Source organism: Strix aluco, chromosome 11 (genome assembly GCF_031877795.1).
Source record: "Strix aluco isolate bStrAlu1 chromosome 11, bStrAlu1.hap1, whole genome shotgun sequence".
NCBI lineage: Eukaryota > Metazoa > Chordata > Aves > Strigiformes > Strigidae > Strix > Strix aluco.
The window spans coordinates 13572601-13589934 of NC_133941.1; positions in this window are offsets into that span (position 1 = coordinate 13572601).

Genomic DNA, 17334 nt, shown 5'->3' on the forward strand with positions numbered 1-17334 from the left:
TCCAGCCCACGCTGAGCAGGAGCGGGCAGCGTGTTCCAGCTGACCTCACTGTGCCACCTTAGGAGGATAGCATCCATCTGCGACATGGCTTTGAAAAGGTCAGGATCTGCAGCAATCCCTGCGCCTCGCCAGGCAGGATCTGCAGCAATTCCCATGCCTCGCTGGGCAGGTTTCCCCTTAGCTGCTGTGGGGAGCAGGTCTGCCTGCAGCAGAGCTCAGGCAGGTTCCTTGGTGGCTCTAAGTACCAACAGGATCCTTCCTTGAGTAAACGTGCTGGTGAGAACGTCCCTCGCACACCTTGCATTGGTTTAGGTGTAATTGAAGGAGCGAGCTGAAGGCAGGACAGCTGTGCCATTGGCAGCCTGGGCTTGCCCCACGCTGCAGTTGAAGGACATCACCCTCTCCTGGCGTCGTGTCCCACTGGACTGCCATCGCCTCTGCCCTCAGCAAAGCCGCTGTCCTGCTCTCTCCTGCCATGGCTCTGCCAGCACAGATGACAGCAGCCACGTCTGCTGATCATCCGTGTTTCCACCCGTGGCTCTCCCTCCTCTTCCTCGAACCAGGTGAGTGCATCCTGCTCACCTCAGCACAGCATCAGACCTCCCCGAGCCTCATCAGGTCAGGCAGCCATTACCAAATGGGATTTAAAAGCACTGTTAATTGGGTTCTGGTGTTTGAAACCCACTTTTAACTTTTCTTTGATGGAACAGGGAAGCCTGCATCTGCTGAACAGAGAAACCAGGAACTATTTGAAGAGACATTACAAAAACAGACCTCAGCAGCCATGAAATAAGCTTTCACAAGACAAAGAGTACCTTCCACTCAAAGCCTGGCCTTAACTTTTATGTCTTAAACATTCTCTGCAATTAGACTAATTGTGCCATCAGGGATGCTGCAGGTGCTGGCCCAGCAGCGGGGCGGCGTGGGGGGCACAGCAGAGCACCCCGCTCCGGGAGGCGGCGAGGCCGTGCAGGCTCGACTCCAGCCCCGTCACGTGAATGGGACATTGCTGGGAGGGAACCCAAGGCCTGAGCTCCCTTCCAGGGTCACCCTGCAGTGTCCATTGTGTTTTCAAACATGTATAAATCACTGTGAGATTCAAAGCCCATGGACAGCAGAGGCCAATTCAGAGGTGCTATGTTTTCCTTCGTGTCACTAGTTGTTGGCTAAAAGCCTCCAGTGTAATGATGGTCCCACCACCCCACAACCATTTTCTTGACGAGCAAAGCACAGCCAGTGATACCGAGAGCTTCGGTCGGTGCCTTCCAAGCACAAAAGACAACAGGGAAACGCTAATAACCTTTCATTAGTCAAAATGTTCACAGCCTGTGTGCTGAAATGTATTTATCACCCCCGGCGGAGGTTATACTGACAGGTAACACCACACGAACTGCAGTCAGCTCCCTTCTGCCACTATTTATCTGTGCCACATGTCTGTGAGTAGCTTGTCGTTTCACACAGAAATACCTTGAAAGCACAAACAAAATCCTTTCTTTTTTTTTTTTCAGCTACTTCAATGTTTTTAGGCCAATGTAAATCAGTGGAAAAAAATCTTACAGTTTTACAGAGAAGCATGGAAACTTCCATGAAAAAACTGTTGGAGTTAGTGGCTGAAGGAGCCAGAAATAATATTTGAACTTTGTCTTGAACTGTTTTGAGACAGACACGATGAGTAAAATCACTCTGGGCATTTCTTAATAAACCGATGCTGATCGAGTTGGACCTGACCTAAGGGCAGCATGAAATGCCAGCAACTGCTTGACAGGCAGCTCAGGAGGAGGAGGCAGCAGACAAACCCGTTGCAGCCCTGACTCGAGACAGGGACACAAATTCAAATAATAAGCCATCGATGAATTAGCCTTTGCTGATTTTGGTCTTCTGCCACAGCAGATGCTTGTTGACGTTAGAGAGCCGTTGTTCTAGCACATGGAGATACCTCCCATTTGGACACTGATGCTGATCCAATAAGTGTTATGAAAACCATGAGTAATCTCACTAGCTCTGAGTTATGCCAATATAAAAACTACCGTACTGATAAGCTGTGCACAGTTAGATGCACTGGCAGGTCTGTAATATTTTCCATTCTATTTGATCATCTCCAACAGCTTATTCTTTTGCCAGCTTTTTGAGACTCTCTGTTTGGCTGCTTCATTCTCAGCCTGGGTGCAATTCCTTTTTTTTTTCCCCTCAAATCTGAACAAAATTAATTCAGCTACTTATAGAAAAGCAAGGATGCTGCGTGCTTTTGAGAAATAGCACAAGCAAAAAGACCCCATAATTAGCATACAAGCACCAGGAAAGGCAGCGCCAAGACCCTTTGTTTCTCAGCATGAGATTACTTTACTTTTCAGTGCTAAATTTCTTTTATTAATTTCCTATGCAGTTATTCCATGTCTCTGGGTGTGCAGGACATTCAGTGCTCTGTATTCACCCCCAGTGAGAGCTGCAATTAAGGTAGCAGACAGTAGCTATCAAATAGGAAACAACATTTTGCATTCCCATGCAGAGGAAAAATGGGTAAAATAGGTGAAATACGAAGGCAAAAATGTCAATACATTAATTGACATTCTCAGGTGGTATTTCAGCTCTCCTGCACAGATTTAGCCTTTTTCAGCCAAAGGACTTGGGAGCAGAGTTCAGATACAAATTGTTCTGAGCCTCTTGTGCCAGACAGCTTCTGATTTGCCACTGAAACACTCATCCCCAGGACTTTTTTTTTGCTAAAGATCACATTTAGTTTATTCTGCTGCTGTATTTATCACTTCATTGGTGCCTTCCCCTGTTCCTGAACACTAAGCGGCCCTCAGCCTTGGCAGTGCTGGGGTTGCACCGCTCCCCCTCTCCATCTCGCGGGCCGGGGGGATCTGCTCCCTTCGGCTGGAACAGGGCTCCCCACGCCAATGCCAAGAGCAGCAAGAGAGCTGCGGTCAAAATGTCCTTTTCCTTGGAAGCTGCACCTTGAGACCCAATTCCCGGCCCAGCGTCTCTGCGTGATGCCAGTCTGTCGGAGGCACAAGTGAAGGGAGTTGCATCGTCCCTCAGAGGCTTTGGCAAAGAGACCATAAACTTTTTAATGGCACCATAAAGAGGCTTATTTGTGCATCTTCTGGGCAACCAGATGAGCAAGAGCCTTTCTCACCACTTTTCCCATCAAAACCCTCTCCAGATCATTTTAAATTAATTTCCCAGTACAAATTCCAATACAGTCCCAGAATCAAGTGTTTTCTCCTCCACTCTCATGTGGTCTGGTACTCCCAGAAACCATTTAACAGGCAAAAAGGGCTTGTTGTCATCATTGCCAGCCATCAAGCACAGCTAGCTCTTGCATTACTTCTTTCTCATTGTTACCTTTCTGCATGATTTCTTTCTGCACGTTTACCTTTCTCATCCAAAAACCCTAACGTGCGCGTTTGTTCCCCACGCAGAGCTGTACTCGCTGGGCAGTGCAGCTCCTCCCGCAGTCATGGCACTCTGCAGAACTCACTGTCAGCTGATGCTCTGCTTGTAATTGCTGAAGAAAAAAGAAAGAAAATAATGGTATTAATTCAAAATCCACTGGAAGCATAAATCAGTGGAAGTTCAGTGCGGCAGATGGTCACAGAGGTCATGCCCAAGTTTTCTTGTTCTGTAAATAATTTCACCATAAATTTGCACCTGCTAAACTGTCTTTCCTTCTCTGCATGAATATAGGGTAAGAAAAATTGCATTTTTACTTAGGCCAGTTTTCTCCATATTGCTCAGAGCTTCTCACTAAAAGGAAAATCTATTCCTGTGGCTGCTCCTCAACAGACAACTGTTCCAGCCTCCAAGAAACCATTCGGTTCCTTCCTGTAGAGCAGACCTGAAGGCACAAACTCCTGCGTTACTGCTGGATCTCATTTACATTTATATAGAGGCTTCCTTGCTGAATTTAACTGAATATGGAAACTTTATATAGGAGTCATCCTTCTCCCAGCTCTGAAATTCAGCTGTCTCGGGGGAGAAATAGAGTAACTGCTTAAAACCAGTGTGCAAGTATTTAATAGCTTGGGATGAATGGAAAAGTGGCGGTGACTGGGATTCACAAAGCTCTTCTCTGGTCAACGGCCAACCAACCGCACGCAACACGGAACAAGAGGCATGAATCTGGCTTAAACCAGGAGTAGAAGAAGGGTTGGGGGATTTGCTTCGCAGTGCACAAACCAACTGGGCATGCGCTGGGTGGGTGAAGGCTGTGTGGCCCGAGGAGTGCTGTGGAGCAGCAAGTGCCCCCAGCATGGCCTGGAGAGGAGGAGGAGGAAGATCAAGAGGACCCGGCAGCCCCGGGGCAGGGCAGGGAGCCAAGCACGGTGTTCAGTGCTCTGTGTAAAGCCTCTGAAATGCTGAATCAGCAGAGACCATCCCCACAGACAGTTTCATAATTTTTTTTCCCAACCAATGCTGTCTGGGTCATTTGAAATGAATTCACAACTAATTTGAGGCTGATAAAAACCGATTCTGGGTGAAGTTATTATTTGCTAAAGAGACCCAAGCCCTGAAAACCCACATGTGGTTTTTTATAACACTTCTTCAGTAAGTTGGTTGACAATAAACTCAACATGACCCAGCAATGTGCACTCGCAGCCCAGAAAGCCAGCTGTACCCTGGGCTGCATCAAGAGAAGTGTGGCCAGCAGGTCGAGGGAGGGGATTCTCCCCCTCTGCTCTGCTCTCGTGAGACCCCCCCTGCAGTGCTGTGTCCAGCTCTGGGGGCACCAACATCGGAAGGACACGGACATGCTCGAGTGGGACCAGAGAAGGCCACGAAGATGATGGGGGGGCTGGAGCACCTCCCCTGTGAGGACAGGCTGAGAGAGTTGGGGGTGTTCAGCCTGGAGAAGAAAAGGCTCCAGGGAGACCTTAGAGTAGCCTCCCAGTACTTAAAGGGGCTACAGGAAAGGGGGGAGGGACTCTTTATCAGGGGTGTAGGGATAGGATGAGGGGTAACAGGTTTAAACTGACAGAGGGCAGATTTAGATTAGATGGAAGGAAGAAATTCTTCCCTGTGAGGGTGGTGAGACACTGGCACAGGTTGCCCAGAGAAGCTGTGGCTGCCCCCTCCCTGGAAGGGTTCAAGGCCAGGTTGGACGGGGCTTTGGGCAACCTGGGCTAGTGGAAGGTGTCCCTGCCCAGGGCAGGGGTTGGGACTGGATGGGCTTTGAAGGTCCCTTCCAACCCAAATCATTCTGTGATAGGATTCTATGAAGTACTTGAAACTGGCTGTAAATTGTACCAGGGTCACTGCAGATGCCAGAATCCATAGAAATAAGGACAAAACTGGTGGTTACCACCAGTCCGTTAGCCCCAGCTCTAGAGGAGAGGAATTACCATCACAATATGGAAAATTTCTCCATCATCTTTTGCAGCAAAACCATTTCTGCTGTTGGCCCCTGTGGCTCCCCTCAGCCTGGCTCTGCAGAGGGCTGGCCGCGCTTGCAGGGATTCAGATCCAGGCCCTGCACTGTCGGATGTCACGGCCACAAACCTGAATTTCCCATAGGGAAAGTAAGACTGTCTTCAAGTACAAATCCCAGCCTGTGACATCTTTTATAATGAAATGGGCTCTACTTTCATATTTGCAACGAGATGTAAACAGCTAGTGTTTCCGACAGCTTGGCCTTTCATCGTGGCTAATCTGCACATTTGTATTTTGAATAAAACGGCGCCTGGCCGCTCTCCCCGGCTCAGTAATGAGATTTTCTGCCCATCAGACATCCTGCACACTCAGTGGCTGACATGTTTTCTAGATTGCATAATTTATTGTGGCTAATCAGCCTCACTACTGCCGCTTCTTTTCTTATACATCTGCTCACTGGTAGTAGTCGGAAAATGTTCTCTGCTATAAAACACTTCGTTACTATACTGAAAGTCTCTTCTGGAGAAGTGAGGTATCGAGACAAAAAAAAAAAAAATGGGAAAGCAGGTTCCTCCTCCTTAGCAATGCTTACTGATATTTTCTTTTTCCATCTAACTTCAAGGAAGAAATAGCGCATTTGACTGATTTTGTGGAAACCTCAGCTCTTTAAGCTGTTCCCGAAAAAGCTGAAAGTCCCTTTCCCACCCCACTCCCCACACGAGGGTTTTCAGCCCACACTACACTACTTGGATTTAAACCCCTCGGCTCGGCAGTAGCACTCACGCAAAGACCAGCCCGTGCTGAGGGGGTGCAGAAGAGGGCTCTTCAGAGCATCCCAGCCAATGCTGCTGATTCACAGGGTTTTCCTTAGCTTAATAGTGTGCAGCAAGATTTATGATTTCTTCCATTATCCATGTCTGCAGTGAACAGCACAGTTAAGAAATGCAGGTGAATAACTGCAAAATAGACTAAAAGCCAAATTAACTGCAGCCTGGTAAACAATATTGCTCACTATCCCGCTTTCAAAGGAAAAAACAAATTAGAGTGACTCTATTCTTTTTACTACTAAAATTTCATTTGGAGTACATCACAGTTCTCTGGGAAACATCTGATGGGATAAGGGCAGAGGGGTGTCAGGCAGCAGCCGCTGAAAAATGGAAAGAGACACACTGAAGTTAGCATTGAGGAGGTTGGGGGAAGATAAAATCCCTTCCACACAGACAGATTTACGCTGCTGGATGGTCAGATATGTCCCGTGGCCCCTTTTCTGACAGGGAAGGCTCTGAGAACTACATCAGCTGTGCACAGGCTGACCATGTCTGCTCCGCTGTCTGCAAGCCATTTGTTTGCCTCCTGGTTTGCACAGGGGTGCAAGCCGAAAGGAGACATTTTACTCAGATCCAGCACGAGTCAGCTTGCAGAGATGCATCTCAAGAGCCCATTCCAATAAGGAACAGAGAAATCTGGAGCAGGACAGTATGACATTTATTCATTTACGATACATCTTACTCAGCAGAAGGGACTTATTTCTCCAGGGTCTCATGCCACAGCCCGTGCAAACCAAACGCAGCGCAATTTTCCAGCAGCCACAGCACAAAAGCTATTCCCCTCCCCAAAATAACTTCTGACTCCCCACCGCAGGCACGGATCATTGCTGGAGACAGGAGCTGGAGCCCTGCTGTCCAAAGGATGACACTCCGCACCAGCAGTGAGCACGGCCCCAGCTGTGCCGCGTCGCACCAGGCAGCGGTCAGGGGCCGGCACGGTGCCCCGTGCCACCTCCGAAGCCCGGGTACAGGAGCAGGGCGAGCCCCGAAGGGTGGGAGGGTGCCCCAGCTCCCTCGCATCACCTCATGCACCCACCCCCGACCTGCAGGGCAGAGCAGTTTGGACAAATTATCGCTGATGAGTCTGGGGTGAGATGCATGTAGGGTTTGACGCCAACAGTAAAAACCAGAAAGTCTCATCTGTTGACAACTGAAACACCAGGTAATTGCTTAATCGACTCCATGGCTTCTACCTTGGCACAGAAGCCTGCAGCACTCGGGCTAAAAGCAGAAGTCCATTAGTAACACCAGCAGCAGTTTACCTCTCAGACCACAGAAAAGCAGAAACCCATAGCAGGTCCTGCGGCGGTACAGTATTTGGAAACCCGAGAGACACGCTGCGCCCATCCAGCTGCTTCAGCCACAGCTGAGGGAAGACAAGTGCTCAGGGGAAAGTCATCGGCCACAAGAAACAAACCAACCCTGTCTCCCCAGTGCTGCCCGAGCCCGGCCGCAGCGGCAGCGGGGTCTCCGTTCCAGTCCCCCTGGGACCTGGGGAGCTGTGGGCACTCAGGCCCCGGCTCCTTCTGCCTGGAGCGCTCAGCTCTGCCGGCCCTGGCAGCGGTGCCAGCCCCGTGGCCAGCAGCACAGGGCAGCTGGAGGCCACAGCACTGCTGTGCATCGGGCTGGGGCCAGAGGGTCTCACCTGAATGTGCTGCCACATCATGCAGATTTGTGAAATCACTGTCTGAAAAAACGGCAGCGGTCAGTATATACGCACCCCTCTTTCTTCAGATTCTTGTGTAGAGAAGCTCGTTTTCAAAAAAGATCCTGAAATCCTCAGGCTGAGGAACCCCCGCTGGCACCCAGAGCCTTTCTGCTGCGGACATGTGAAACGACACAAGTCTAAACAGAGACACAGTCCCAAAATGTCCAGAACTGAGAGATCCATGCAGGCAAACAAGAACCAAAGTCACGCAAGACATATCATTAAAAATTCAGCATAGAAGTGATTCAGCCCCATTCCCTGCTGGGTGGTACTGGGCAGACTGGCAGCAGCACTGCTCCTGCAGGGCTGCAGGAGGGGAGGCCGGCGGCCTTCAGCTGGGCAGAGGGCAGCTGCCCGCACCTGGGTTTGCTGGTCCCCTGCTGTGGAGCCGGGTGCTGGGGCTGCTGCCAGCACCGCACGATGGGCAGGGAGCGCCTCATCCTCCCCCTGGCCGCTGCCCTCCCGTGCTGGTCCACTGCACAGGACCCACCAAGGCTTTAAAGCAGCCAGAGGTGAACAAGTGAGCAAAGAAGTTAGAAGGCTATTGCAGAGAAGCACTGCCAGAATGGGGAAGTATGGCTTGAATGAAATAATGTCTCAAGGCTGGTTTCACTGTCAGGTCTTTAAAACATTTCCTTGCGCTTTTCATAAGACAAACCAACCATAACATAATTTTCCAGGAGCTCGCCAATACACGTCCTTAAACCAAAAAGCTGCAAATCCTCGGTGCTGTCACTACTCTTGCTGCCGGCATGCACGTCCCCAGGGGAGGCACGGACACCCCCACCGTGGGGCAGGGGGTCTGGGGGGGCACAGCCAGTGCTGTCCGAGACTGCCGCACCCCAGCACCAGCATTCAGCTGTCAGCGCTGTACATCAATAACCTCTGCTTTAAAACGTAGATAATTGTCCCCATTAAGTTGACTTTGGCAGGACTAAAGCCACCCTGCACCAGCCGGGCCACGAACAATAGGTTTGGACTTCTGTTGTTACCGGCTCATTTCAGAAATGCAGCGGGGCAGCAGAGCAAGTTCGTCAGCTGGATCCAAAGCTATTAGTAAACAGGGCAGGGTAATGGACTGCAGAATGCGAGGTTTGTCCCCAAAAGACCTATGAACAATGTATAACATTTTACAGGAAACAATCATTTATATAATTCCTGTGAACTTCTGTTACCAGGCCAGGGGAGGGGGGAGAAGGGAAGGCATTAGTCATGCACTAGCAGATGTTTTGACTTATGTAAGACTTCTTTTTTTCGTTTCTTTTGAAAAAAAAGGCTGCATCTCAGCCTGGAGGCTTCTTGAGAGCCCCCTCACCCTCGGTCATTTCAGTGGTGGGGCAGTTCGGAGGTCTCGGGACTGCAGAAAGAGCTGCTAAACTGGGGCTCTGCTCCCACAAGGATCAGTTGAGTCTCTTTTGCCAAGTAGCAGAGTGAGCTGCTGCGGCGGGAAGGTGCAGAGCTTTCTAAACCACGGCCAAGAACGCCAGTCCCTGTCTCAGTGGCTGAGCACACTTGGCGCCAGGGACCCAGGTGAGTGTCTCCCCGAGGAGCCATGCCTTCTGCTGCTGTTCGGGCTCAGGAGGCGAGGGCCATGTTCAGAGGCACAGCGCACCCTGCAACTGTGCACCAGCTACGCTGCACGAAACGCGTTCACGTTTCAGCATGGTGAGGGGAGCAAAAAGGAGATGGCTTCCACCTCGGCACACGTCGGTGTCTCTCTCTCAACCACGCAGAGACACAGACACATCTTCACGTGCCTTCCCATTCCATCACTCCAATGTGAAACAGCCATCCCGCCTTGGCATCCCCTGCCTTTAGCACTGCGCCCCAGCCCTGCTCACCATTCCTCAGTCCCAACAGTGTGTGCTGAAACACGCTGAGCAACAGCCTACACTCCCTCTCCTTCTCCTTCCTTCAGCTCCTCCAGCATCAGGGAGCATCCAGAAAGTCCACAGCCATCACCTCCCCGGGAAGGACAGGCCGGAGGGCTCTGCCCACTGTGCCCACAGGCAGCTGCTGCCAAAGCACACCTCCTCAGCTCACAGCCCAAAGCCAGCTCACATCTCCCGTGCAAAAACGCTGCAGAGAAATGCTGAGACACAAAGTCTGCCGCTGGGACAGGCTGCTGCTGGCCCAAGAGCCCGAGGCACTCTTCTCTACAAGCCCCACAGAGCACCCAAAAGCCAAGTAATAAACCACAGGATGCTAATAATCCCATTATTATGGCTCTGCAGTCATTTTCTTTCATTTGTGTGTCCCTCCTGCCCTGCAGCGGTGCTGCTCACCAGGCTGGGCTCTGTACAGGCTCAGATGCTGGCCCACCTCAGAGGGGCTCGTTGTCTCCAGGGTCTGGCTCCTGCCTCTGAGGCACTCAGCCATGGCTCCCGGCGAGCCCAGCACCTCCCCAGCTCCACACCACAGCTCCGACAGGCCTCAGCACTTGCCTAGTCTTTATTAAAAATATGATTTTTAAAAAGGCTTTTATGAAGGGAATGAAAAAATGGATGCAATGACAGTTTGAAGACAGAAACTCATCAAAGTTTCGTCAGTCTCTACCGGCAGCACATAGGGACGGTTAAGCTGCTCTGTCAAGAACACTTACGGCTCGCTGGCTGAGACAGATCAGGGTGGGAAATGAGCACGTTTGTTTTAAACCAGGGTACAAAGGCTTGGGTTGGTGGCCAGCGCCAGCACCATCCTTCCCCATGGGGAGCACCCCATGTAGCAGAGGGCCCCGGCAAGAGCTGCAGAGCTGCATCCCGTCAGAGACTGCGGTTCTCTGGAAGAGCAGCCAAAGCATCTGCGCCAAGCTCTCACTGCGGAGCCCACGCTCATCTAATTTTCAAAATCCCCCAGGCAGTTGGTTATCTTAATTAAGACATTTATCTTCATTAAATAGGACCGAACACATTTGCATGTCCACAGAGACGTGTCTTATTCATACTGATGGCCACTCGGGTGGAATTAGGCGCTGTCAAGAGAGTGTCTGGCCTTTGGATGCTGACAACCGGCATTATCAGATTTAAAGGGCTGGGGTAAGTTTTGCTCGACTGCTGGAGCTTCATTTCCAAGACACAGACTTACATTAATTCTGTAGCATCAAGTACTCCAAGCCTAAGTCTCTAAAAGATCTCTGGGGAGGGAAGAAGCATCCCTGTGGTATGGAGCAATACTAGTTTCCCTGCAACACTCACTCTGATCTCGATGCATGAGATGTATTTAAAATCCAGTACATTCCATTTCCTGCATTTTGTTCTCAAAATGCTCCAACAGCTGTTGCCTTCCACCCGGCTGACAAGTGAAGTGATCCTGAAGCACACCAGGAAGGCAGCACTGTTGTTCAGCCGAGCTGCAATCATAAAAGAGTTTCCAACTCCACACAGCTCTACAGTATTTACAGAAGATGGATAATGCTGCAGTCCCTAAGGCCTGCTAAAATCTAGCTTCCAATGTTTCCATAGAGAGTGAGCCTGTAGGTGTATATTAAGGGGTAAAAAAAAAAAACCTAACAAAAGTTGGAGAAATACTCTTATTTTTCCCTCTGCTACAGAGGTTTGCTTAGGCACAGGACACAGTACAGCTTCCCCAGTGGAGCAGGCTCAGGCTGCAAGGGTTTCTGCCCTCCAGCACTGAAACCTGTCCTGTAGGCATCCTGCACTGGGGGTGGCTCTGCAAAAACCCCTCCTGCCTCGCAGACATCCCAATAGAGGAGGATTTCATGGCCTGAAACCCAGCATGTACCACAGCGGCACTAACTGGTCCCAGTTCCCCCCGCCTCGCTGACTAGCTGACGCCAGGCAGATCGGGGGAATTTACTTCTCAAAAAACGCTTTGCCAGTTTCAAGAATCTCATCTGGCAAATCCTTTCCCTTCTCCAGAGGAAATTAAACGCATGCTTGCAGGGAATGTCCCCAAAACACATGCGCACCCACTCAGGAAAACCTCCGCTCAGGACGTGGGCCGTGTTTGCTCCCTTGGCAGCAGCAAGCCCCGCAGAGGCCAGAGCTGAGGGCGTCAGGGAGGGAAAACTCCCAGACCACCCCACGGAGCCCTGGCCCTCAGCGGGAAGGGATGCTCCTCTCTCCAAGGGACAGACAATGACCCCAGGTTCAACACTGGCTCCACAGCACGACTCATGGGTGCGTGTGGATGGCCGCTGTCACCGGGAGCACCCAGAGCCATTTTCAGGGCAGTCAGACCCACGGGCAGTACGGGAGAGACTGCCAGGACGGCCACGCACGGCCCACGCCACGAGCTTGCTGCAGGCTTTGGGCACGCCATGGCACAGTGCTCCATTTTTGTTTCAAACATGGATGGAAAATCTTTACCTCATTTGCTAAAAGCACTTTAATGTCTTTACACAGGAAAAAAGAAATATTAAAATGCATTACTAATTTGGATTATTTAATTCAGTCAGCAAGACTGAAAGCACTTGCTGCACTTCAAGTCTGGGTTCAAAGCATTAATCACTCTAAATTCTGCCACCGTTTCCTTTACATTTCATTTCTATGACATTTTTTTATTCATTAGCTATAAGCACGACAAATGACAGACTGCCCTTAGGTGCATCTTTACAGCACATACAGTGAATGGTTGTTGGATCCATCTAAGCATTGAATTATTGGATCCACCTTAATAAAAAGCAAATTACCCCCTGAGCATTTGACAATTAATTACCGGAAAGACGACTGGAGGAGGCCAAGGTTTCGTTTCAGCACTTCAGAGCGGTCGCATGTTAAACTGTCAGGTCCTCGGGGCACTGCCACGCTCCCAGCACCAGAAGCATTTGCAAAGTTAAAAATAAGTGCTGTGCTATTTCTCTTCACCAGGGAAGACCAGGGCCAGTTAGTTCAGTGTTTTCCACCCAGCCCTCTCTTTGTCTTCTTTGGGTTTGCACTTAATTTTTCATTAGAAAAAATTATCTGCCCTCAGCCCATTAAAAAGCAGGGCTAGGAAATGAAGGAGCCTGTTCACCACTGCGTCCAAGACGTGGCTGTGATGTCGCCAGGATCTCTGCCTCGTGCATCGCACCAGCATCCCCCATGGTGCGAGGCCAAGCCAAAAACAGTTTCAGAAGGTGAAAAAGAGCTTTTTTAATCTTGGTTTTCCCAAAGAAAATATTGGCTCAGAAATAATGGCAGAAAGCAACCCCAGAGGGTTGCCGGAAGTCACAGCCCACCCCGGCTGAAGACTCTAAATTGCAGAGAGGACACCAATTCTGTACTATCTATCTATCTGGATATCTAGATCTATCTATATATGTCTACATTATCTATCTTATTAAAGATACATGATACTACAAAAATCATAGACTGGTTTGAGTTGGAAGGGACCTTAAAGCCCATCCAGTCCCACCCCCCTGCCACAGGCAGGGACACCTTCCACTAGCCCAGGTTGCCCAAAGCCCCGTCCAACCTGGCCTTGAACCCTTCCAGGGAGGGGGCAGCCACAGCTTCTCTGGGCAACCTGTGCCAGTGTCTCACCACCCTCACAGGGAAGAATTTCTTCCTTATATCTAATCTAAATCCCCCTCTGTCAGTTTAAAACGGTTACCCCTCATCCTATCCCTACACCCCTGATAAAGAGTCCCTCCTCCCTTTCCTGTAGGCCCTTTAAGTACTGGGAGGCCACTATAAGGTCTCCCCGGAGCCTTCTCTTCTCCAGGCTGAAGACCCCCAACTCTCTCAGCCTGTCCTCACAGGGGAGGTGCTCCAGCCTCCCCATCATCTTTGTCACCTCCTCTGGACTTGCTCGAGCAGGTCCGTGTCCTTCTGATGTTGAGGGCCCTAGATTACAGATCAGCTTCATTCCTCCATTGTCACCATTGTTTGACTAGTTCCTCTGAAAATGCATCAAATCTCTGATCTTGGGCACAAAGTCAGCAAATTTCAGCTGTAATAACTGTCTTGGATAAGATTTAGATCAAGCTTGAGGAAAAATTTAGAAATCATTTGTTTGCTATCATGCTCTTCGTATCATCTTTGCTGGTTTTCCCTTCTAATAAAATACCCAAATCTCAATATTAAGAAGTGCTGAGAAAAGAATTCTGGAGAAAGCTCGGTTCTTGTGCAATGCAATAACTGACCCTGGCATCGGGACAAAAACACACTGCAAAATACTCAGAAATAGCCAAACTAGATGTTTTTTAAAACACAATTATTTTGTATGCAAAGTCTCAGGCAGGTGCACCAACAAGGCATCGCCCTGCTGCAGGGTGATGGCAACAGAGGCCCCCCAGCACGCCCCGGAGCTGCGAGACACCCACACACATCCCCGACCCCTCCAGACCCGGACCAAAACGTGGCTGCCTGCTCGTGAAGCTGCTCATGAAGCTCACGTGCGACGTGGGGAGCGCTGGATCTGCACAGTGGTCTCCGAGGAGATACTTGTCCCCATGTGTCCACCATCCTGGGGTTGCAGCTGAGCCCCCCACCCCAGCAGGGCCCAGGGACTCCCCTGAAGGACACTGGGGCAGTGCAGCAAAGGGCCACGTCTGCTCCTTTACCCCCAGCAGCCGGGGCACAGTGCGGGCTACGTGGATCGCAGCCACCTCTGTGTCAAGCAGTTTGCATCCAGAAATGGAACTGTGCACGCACATGCAAATCATCATGCAAATCAGCTCTCATTTCATTTGCATATGCTGTTAGATTCACGAGGCAGTGCTCAAGTGGACCTGGCAGATAATTACAGTGCAATGCACAGACCATAAATATACATTTTAATGTCCTTTTTGGTAACTAGTGAGGTAGTAAACCAAGCTAAAGGCACAATGGGACTCTAAATGCCAAGAGTCAAGTGGTATTTAACACCCAAATGGTGAGTTTGCCTCCACTTTCCTCCCCCCCTTTTCTTTTCTGGCAGAAATCTTGGTGGAGAAAAATCTTTTATAGCACTTTTGTACAGATCTCACTAATGGGAACCTCTGAATGGTTCTACAATATAGTGCAGACAAAAGTATCCACCTTTCAAAACCCAGCTTTAGCTCATTTGTAAAGTGCTTTGAAACCTTTATCTCAAGCCTTGCCTTTCTCAGATAAAAGTGTCACCAGCTTCAGTCCAGAGAAAGATTGAAGGATGTGTTCCCAAAAATACAGTGAATTCTTCCTTAAAGGTCCCTGGTGATTCAGCTGACTTTAAATTTGGAAATACCATCTGAAAATAATGCAATTTCCAAGGGATAAACTCCCACACGCACAAATGCCCTTCACAGGGGCCAGAGGACCCTTCTGTTCTGTAAAGTGTTGGACAAAAAAAAAGAAAACAAGAAATGGAGCTCACCCCCAGCATGCCCACAGCAATGACTGTGCTCTGGGGCTCACCTTGTCTTGCTCGCCAGCCATCAGCAAACCCTGCAGACACAGGCAGGATGAGCTCGGGCCAGGTCACGACACAGCCATCACGACATGGCCCTCGTGCCACAGCCTCACAGGACGGCGTCATGCAAAACCAGACTCAGCACAGGTTTGTCAGAAACCTTTTTTTACCTGAATGCCAAGAAAGAAAACCACAGATATGCGATTTTACTTCCACCTCCTTTTTTATCATGTGGCTTGTCTCCAAAGCCCTGTGACATCCTCCAGCAAGAGGCATCAGCAAGACCCACCAGGCAGCCACCTCAGACACCACCACTGTGTCCAAGCTCCAGGAGCTCTGGGGAGAGCTGCGGCTCAGCTCCTGGTTCAAGAGGGGTAGCTGGGCTACATGCAGCCCCCCCACTCCATGCCCTGCATGTCGCAGTGAGCAGCAAAGCGCCAGGCTGGAACAGAGCAACTCAGCACACCCCGACCAGGTCCAGCGCCCGAGTCCACTCCTGGGGCACCACAGGCACCTCCAAGCCGTAGGGTCCTCCTGCTCCTGAACCCCACGTTGTTCTGATGGGCTGCACCGTCCCAGAGCTGGTACGCTCCCATGGGGCAAGAAACGCAGCAGCGCTGTGCCGTAACTTCTCTGATACACCAGACTGGGAAGTATTTACACATATTTTTAACTTTAGAGGGAAATCAACACATATGTAAGTGTGCAGCAGTGTGGAAAGTTAATTTAAATGCAAATGCTGCATTTTTCCCCCATAGAAATTAATACACTCAATTTATTGTTTATACTGAAAGTTAATTATTATCACTTCATCCAGGTAACTCGACCTGTTGCGAGAGAAATGACTCAGATCTTAATTCTCAGCTAAGCAGAATGTGCTCAGATGGGGCCATTTGGCATTTCAGACAGACATCTGATGCTTAAACACAGGGCAGGTGCCTGAGGGGCCCAAGCAAGCAGGGATTAACCCACCAGTCCCAGACACATGCGCAGGGCTCTGCCGTGGGCACGGAAGGCACAGGTGTCCTCCGACAGCCCTGGCATTGTCCCTCCTGCAAAGCCATTGCAGGCAGACGCTCCCCTGGCTCCAGGGCCGCATGCTGCAGCCCCAAACACGACACCCGCACATCGTCCAGCCAGAGACGGGGCTCGTGCTCAGCCCAGAGCGCACTGCCCGAGGACACTGAGCATCACACACGTGTGTAGGGAACTGAAGGAAGTAATGCCTCAAACATTCATCAACACAGAAAACCTCAAGGACAAGCTGTGGCCTTTGTGATTAGTCTCAGGAATGCTGCGCAGAGAAGCACGAAGTGTATCCAAGGGTGCACGTCCCCACTCCCTTGCAGTTGTATTGACAAACTCCTTAGATGAGTCTCAAAGGGGGGGAATTGTAGCCTGTACAAATGTTTTTCATCAAGCCCAAGGACCACTCATGCCCGGCACCATTGTGTCAGCTTGAGAGGATCCAGGCCTTGCTCACAACTTCACCATTGAAGAGGTGATAAGGACTGATAAGAGGGGAGCATCCTGCCCCAGAAGCTGGATGATTGCTCAAAAAGCACAAAGTCAGCAAAAATCTGTGGGAACTGGGGTGAAGTAAAGGCAGCAGAGTGAGCACGACCACCAAGTCAACTGGACGAGGTGTTTGGTGCACCCCATTCCCCTCAACGTGTGCACAGAACCCACGCTCCACCTTTTCCTCAGCTCTCATGGAAATGAATTCACGGAATCCCTGCCTCTCTTTGTCGAGCATGCTAAGCAGCTGATAAGATGAACTTAAAGGTGACAGAAAACTTTGCCCTGTGTGCACCAACCACCCAAGATTACCAGACCTGAGACAACGCTGGAACCTGGGGTGGTTGTTACCGAATCTTAGAGGGTTCCTTTGTGACCGACTTTATGGTAACATGGTGATGGTATTTCCTTGACTTTCTTTCTCTCCTTTCTCTTTCTTTTCTTTTCTCTCTTATAGATTTCTACGAGACCACATCGCTTAGTACCCTTTTCCAAGTTTAAGCTGTTTCTACCACAAGTAAAACATTTTAAAGGGTCATCTGGGGTCGTTTCACCTTAATTTAACCCAAGGGGACCACAGATCCTTTATAACTC